The sequence below is a fragment of the Sinocyclocheilus anshuiensis genome, unplaced genomic scaffold (genome assembly GCF_001515605.1).
Source record: "Sinocyclocheilus anshuiensis isolate Anshui unplaced genomic scaffold, SAMN03320099.WGS_v1.1 scaffold3030, whole genome shotgun sequence".
NCBI classification, from domain to species: domain Eukaryota; kingdom Metazoa; phylum Chordata; class Actinopteri; order Cypriniformes; family Cyprinidae; genus Sinocyclocheilus; species Sinocyclocheilus anshuiensis.
In genome coordinates, this window is record NW_015542538.1 from 33,370 (window position 1) to 40,686 (window position 7,317).

Here is a 7,317-nt window from a genome sequence, read left to right on the forward strand (position 1 = left end):
AATCATTAGCTCATCCATGAACATGATTTCTGCCCGAGTCCCGTCGGATTGCATCGGCTGTGGGGATGAAGACTACAACTCCCATGATTCCACACTCAGTCACAGCGTCATCAAACTACGCCTTTGTTTCTCTGTTTGTTTTGAATACGCGCCCTCTAGCGGCGAAAACTTACATATTGTGCCTTTAAGTGAACATAAAAAATTGGGAAAGAAATGGGATGCATGTCAGTGTGTTAGATTCATGCATTCCGGTTGAAAGCCTAATGCTGCTGTCTTCCTAACGTTAATCAAACACCAAAAGAATGCTCTTGACTGAATCACTTTATATTAGTGCTGTCAAACGATTAATCGCATCCAAAATAAGTTTTTGTTTATATAATGTGTGTACTGTGTATATTTATGTATATATAAATTCACACACATACATTTATATATTTCAGAAAAATAAGTTATGTTTATATATTAAATATATTTATATATATATAAATTATATGAATATAAATATATACATGTCAATATTTAGAAAATATATACTGTATGTGTGTGTTTATACATAATAAATATACACAGACATTACACACACATATATTATGTAAACAAAAACTTTTATTTTGGATGTGATTAATCGCGATTAATCGCTTGACAGTGTTACTTTTTAACTTTAATAGGAATTAATATATATATTTGATTCATACCGTGGCCATTCATGCAGTAATTCATGCAGTGACCATTTTGGTTGTTTAATGCAATAATATTTTTAATTGTTCAAACAGATAAATCATAGGCTTGGATATTCTCGATAGTACGTCTCAAAATTGGGAAGATCGTGATTCGGATCGTGATTTTGTGTGATAAAGTCATGATATTTTGCGATCGCCCACCCCAATCCAGCTTATTTTTGTAAAACTCAAGATTTGCTTTGTTTTTGGAAGCCTTCTCTCTGCATGATTCCCAGATGTTCCTTGTCTGTAAAATTCTCACTGCTGACATTTAAAACAGTTCCCTCTCGAGTCAATCTTCACGTGGTTTCTTTAAGGTTTTCTTCTTGCTTGAAACGTTTTCTGCACTGTTGGCAGGCGTGTGAATTATCGGTTTTCTCCAGTGTGAATTTTCATGCGGACGCTAAGGTTTCCATGTTGATCAATACTCTTTCCACAGTGAGAGCTTGTGAATGGATTCTCTCCAGTGTGAACTCATGTGCCTGTTACAAACTCCTTTTTGAGCGAAACTCTTTCCACACTGAGAGCATGTGTAAGGCTTTTCTCCAGTGTGAATTCTGATGTGGACTGTGAGGTTTCCATTTTGCTCAAAGCTCTTTCCACACTGAGGACATGTGTAAGGTTTCTCTCCGGTGTGAAGTCTCATGTGGATTTTAAGGTTTCCAGGTTGAGTGAAACGCTCTCCACACTGTTGGCATGCGAATGGTTTTTCTCCGGTGTGAACTCTCATGTGCCTGTTAAGGCATACTTTTTGAATGAAACTTGATCCACACAGTTTGCAGGTGAAAGGTCTCTCTCCAGTGTGTACTCTCAGGTGGTAAGTAAGGTTTTGCTGTATACTGAACCTCTTTCCACACTGAAGGCACGTGAAAGGCTTCTCTCCAGTGTGAATCATCATGTGCCTTTTAAGGCTTCCTTTAAATCGGAAACCCTTTCCACACTCAACGCAAGTGAAATTACTTGTATTTACTGTCTTTTGAGCTTCTTCTGGTGTGGAAGTCTTTTCAGACTGTGAGCAGCAAAGAGATTTTTCTCCAGTTCTGAAATCATGAAGATTCTCGTACTGATCGTTCTCTTCAGTTTCATTCAGTACTTCCCTGACTTCGTTCAGTGCCATTAGATCTACGGTGAAAAAAACAGTAGAAGTTAACCCCAGTATAATGCACAAAACAATAGACATCAAAACATACATATGTACAGTGGGGAAATATTTATTTGATCCCCTGCTGATTTTGTAAGTTTGCCCACTTGCAAAGAAATGAAGGGTTTGTAATTTTTATGGTAGGTTTATTTTAACGTATAGAGATATCAACCAAAAAGTCCATGCGCTGAACAACAAAAATCCGCTTTTTCAGCAATGACTAATTTGAAAGTCTCTGATTGGCCATTGCATTCATAAGATCAATGTAATTGTGTGTGATTATTTATAACACTGTAAAAACTCGGAAAAATAAATATAATTGGAAAATAAACCCTAATATTAATTAGATCGTTTTACTAGTAGGGCTGCACGATATATCGTTTCAGCATCGATATCGCGATGTGTCACATAGCAGGATGTGCGGTGTTTAGTATACTGATCGTTATATTTATACTGATCGTTTTCTTTGCTCACACACAGACGTGTTGCGCCGCAACAGCTAAAGTCTGTCTACACTGGACGCGACAAAACGACCTTTGCAGATCATTTGAACTGTGTGTCAATACGTCATAAATAGAACGAGGCATCAGTTTACAGTCGTGGATTTGTCATGTTGTGTCGCATCCAGTGTAGATCTATTTCCTATTACATAAGTCTCTTATACTTTATAGCCTACTTATACTTTTACAATGGCTATTATTGTTCATTAAAAGATATTTAACAATAAAAGGCAGAGTTGTGTTTTGACATTTTATTTTATTATGCATACAGTGAAGATAATCGGCCTATAGGCTATGTGGACATATTGCCTGTTTTATATTTTTTAAATGAAAACGAAAAGAGGCAGTGGTGTTTGATATCATATTTCGTTGTATTGTACACATACAGTGAAGATAACCAGAGTAGTCAAGGCCAGCGGACTGACGTTATCAAGTACTCTGCTGTTCCATTTGCAGGATTACCGGTCTTGCGTCCTCCCGTCCTCAGGAGTTCACACTCCCGAGTCGAACTTGCTAAGTCTGAACTACCGAGGATGCAAGCCCGAACTTTGAGTACTTGGTATTGAGAAACGGCCACTTTCTTTATGAATGACTCACTGAATCATTGATTCACTCGATTTGTTTAAAAACGTGGATTCATTAATGAAACACCGCTGGGTGTTGATCAGAGACGCACAACAGATCTCTTAGGGCTTTATTTTCGTATGCAAAATTACTGACAAAGTGTCTAAAATGTAATTATTCACACCTTTGCCTTATCTTCATTTTTAGGTAAATAACTTTTATGTAGGCTAACCTATTTTTGTCTTTCTACCAGCCAATGATGATTCTAAAAGAAAACACGCAGTGTTTGTTATATATAGTAGCCTAAAACACATGCAACTTTCACGCACATCTGACTGACTGAACAGCAAATAGTTTGCTCCGTAAGTTCAGTTCAACAGCATTAAGTTGAAGAGGGTAAACTTTATCACTCGACTGAATCTACTCATGCATTTTACGTGTTCTTGCTCCGTCCAAGCAATAAATGCATATCTTTGACGAAGCGCTGTAGCGTATTCTTGAACTGCTCAGGTAATGTCAATATGACCCATTTCAGGGGCTGCCAAAATTGCATTTTAAAGTCAGTCAGGGCTATAGAAATGCATATTAATATTTACAAGTAAATCTCCATATTACGTGTAGGCTAGCCTATTTCTATCTGACCCCCCCCCACCCACAACTAGTGTCGATGTCCTTCAGGGGGATCAAGCCATCTTTAGGGGGGTCAGACCCCCCGTAATTCGCACCCTGGATATGCACCCATTTTCAGTTGTTGAGAACGATGGATTCACGCATTTGCTAAGTGTGTTGGAGCCCAGATACCAATTACCGAGCCAACCGCATTTCAGTCAGAATGTGAAATGTGGCGACAAGCTACGCAAACAGCTTTCATTATCGCATGCGATACATCGCTGATAATGAACACGATATTACGTAGCTTGTCAGTGAACTACGGCTGTGTAGTAAATGCCGCTCTATCTGAAAGCACGTGCTCGAGATTTACTACTAATCACTAGGGGTGTAACGATTCACTCGTTTTCTCGATGCATCGATTACAAACCCTGACGATGCACATGCATCGATCTTGAGCATGGATTTTTGAATCGTGAATCGAATATAACGATTTCTATAGCGATTCAATGCTTTCAAAATATATACACATTAAATTACTACAAGCACAAATTAATAGAGACCTGAACAGTGTTCATGCCCTCACAGCTCTCCTTCACGCGCTCCAGTATTTACCACCTGTGACTGTCACAGGATTGCACTCGCGCTCAGTTCATCTCACTGACACATGTTTTGAGCAGCTGATGTGTGATCTCTCCTTAGTACTCGTGGCCAGTAATGCTAAAGTGAAGTAGTTTTGCCTTTCTGTAGTTTTTCAATGGCTCTCAGTCATACAGACGACATTACCTGAGCAGTCGAAGGCTGCGCATTTATTGCATGGACAGAGCAAAAATGGAAGTGTCTAAAGCATACGCATAGTTCCACTGAATGATAAATGTGTTTTAATAATGTCGTTGAACCGAATGTACGAAGGAAACTGTTAAAACAACCACAGCATTAACAACAACCTTGAAATAAGAACGCGAGGTTTATCTGATAATCAGATACATGAAAGTAGCGTTTGTTGCTATAGCAAACAGACATCGGGCGCGTTTTCTTTCAGAATAATCATTCGCCGATGGAGAGGAGAGAAAATGAGATAAAGAAGCTTTCGCACTGAAAGGGAAGTGATCTCGCGCTCATAGAACTTAAAGGGTTAGTTCACCCAAAAATGAAAATTAGTCCATAAATTACTCACCCTCAAGTCATCCTAGCTGTATATGACTTTCTTCTTTCAGACGAATCCAGTTGGAGTTATATTAAAAATTGTCTTTGATCTTTCAAGCTGTTTATTGCGCAGCGCTGACCTCATACATCATCCTCCCAGAGCTGCTTCTGTGTACAACTGTTGGCGCAAGCTACATTAAAGTGAGTTAAGTTTTGAATATGGATATTTTTCTTACAAAAATGCATCGATTCGCTACAGGAGGCCTTTGTTAATCTGAATAAAAAGCAGAATGAACTGAAACGTTAAGAAAATAAACACAATAAATAAATACAATTCATGAATGATGCAGTGCTAATTGACATTTATTACAGTACAGAAACTATAAAGTATATTTTCTACCTTATTCTGTGCAGAAAATTGTAATAATTGTTTGTAGTATATAAAACATTCATAAAATTGCGATTAGGACAAAATTACAGATTACAAATGATTGATTATTGTCCAGCTGTGTATTTGATTTCTTATAGCAAATTCAAAGTAAGAGATAAAAGAATTCCTTGTAAAAAAAAATAAATAATTAATAATAATAATAATAATAATAATAATAATAATAATACTACTACATACATAAAATTATTGTATTTGACATTTCTGAAATGATGGCTACGCCCCTGGTGTGACAAAATGTTAGCCTATACATAATACTTACATCTCTTTTTTTAAATCTAGGCTTACATACATTTCTACATAAGCCACGTCATGCCATAGCATCATTAAACTAACATCTAACAATGGACAAGTGTTTTTTTCTCTAACTTATGGTTCTCTAACCATATAGGCTGCAGTGTAATTTGCCCCCTGACTAAGCATTTAAAGAATTTAGGGGAAGCATTTAAATAATCCTGTGAATGCACTTAAAGAATGCAGAATCGAATCGTTCTGAATTCGCAAAAATCGTTCTTGAGTAGAAAACCTATGAATCGTGAATCGATTCGCTGTCTACCCAAAGATTCACAGCCCTACTAATCACAGAACCGACTTTACTGACGAGATGCGCATGATAAATGCATGCGCCTTATCGTGCAGCCCTAATTTCTGACTAGTCTACATTGAAGATATTTATTTTATTTTAGTTTACTCAGGTACGCTGACTGCAGTAAAGAGACATGTGAAGCCAATGTATAAAGTTAATTTAAATTACTGTTGTTTTTATTATTATTAAAGTTAAAAGTGAATCTAGTGTTTTTAGCATTGCTGGTGCCATGCCATGAACCGTACCCCCACAGCAAACTGAACTAAACCAAACTGTAGCATTGGTGTATCGTTACACCCCCATCCACCACATAATCCATGCAGCTTTCAAATAAACCTGAAGGATTAGCTGGACCAGGCGTGTTTAATTAGGGTCGAAGCTTAACTCTGCAAGGCTCTCACAAACATTCAAATGGTTTGATTTAAATCATCTATCAAGTGGCAGTTCATTATAAAGTTAGTAGCCACCTGCTGTCTTATTTGCTCACCAAAGCCCTTTAAATGAAGTACAAATGTAGACAGCATGCAGTAGCCAAATGCAAAGGTGATCACTCACATTTCAACGTTTGCGTTATGCAAAAGAAATCGTTTTGTTATGAAGTGATAAATATTAATGGTTTGAGTGTGTGTGAGGCTACTTCTGTATTAGTAGCCTGTTTGTCTGGTCATAGGCGACCCGCTCCATGTCAAATAAAAACTGCTTTAATTATGAAACTCTTCAAGAAATATCATTCATTCCTATAGACCTGGGCATTTCAGTAAAGATCAGATGAGTGAGTTCAGCTTTGAGAATGAAAACCAACCTGTTTGTTCCTCAGTATCTTCATGTTTGACTCTGAATGCTTCTTCAATCTTCATGTCTTCACTCTCCTCTTTAATAAACGCCATCTTTGTTGGCCTCACTGTGCGTGCAGATGCTCTCGCACCAACCTGCTGCCATTCCTGAGCAAGCTCTGCACTGATAAAGCTGAGCAGAAAAAAATCACATGTACATACATAGCCTTTGCCATGACACTCAAAATTGAGCTCAGGTGCATCCTGTTTCCACTGATCATCCTTGAGAAGTTTCTACAACTTGATTGGAGTCCACCTGTGGTAAATTCAGTTGATTGGACATGATTTGGAAAGGCACAGACCTCTCAATAAAACTGAAAATGCATATCAGAGCACAAACCAAGCCATGAAGTCAAAGGAACTGTCTGTAGATCTCGGAGACAGCACTGTATCGAGGCACAGAACTGGGGAAGGGTACAGAAAAATGTCTGCAGCATTGAAGGTTCACAGAAGCATGTAGTCGATCATTTGTCAAAAGTGCACAAGTGCGATTCAGAGAAAACGAACGTGCGTGCGCCTCTCTTCCAGATGTGACATTTATAAATCGCAAATGATCTTGAAACTGAGCGCAGCAGACTGGTGTCAGACTCTCAGAAAAATGTCTGCAGCATTGAAGGTTCACAGAAGCATGTAGTCTCTGTTGCCATTAATGGATGAAGTTTGAAACAACCAGGGCTGCGTTTCCCAAAAGCATCGTGGGCCTCATTTATAAAATGTTGCGTATAAACCGTCCTAAATTTGTTCTAAGATCATTTGTCAAAAGTGCATAAG

At 38.0% G+C, this 7,317-nt stretch overlaps 1 pseudogene; it reads right to left on the bottom strand.

The window, feature by feature from the left end:
* Window positions 1-736: 736 nt before the first annotated feature.
* On the bottom strand, window positions 737-6,547 carry LOC107694223 (gastrula zinc finger protein XlCGF49.1-like; annotated as a pseudogene).
* Between the last annotated feature and the right edge of the window lie 770 nt (window positions 6,548-7,317).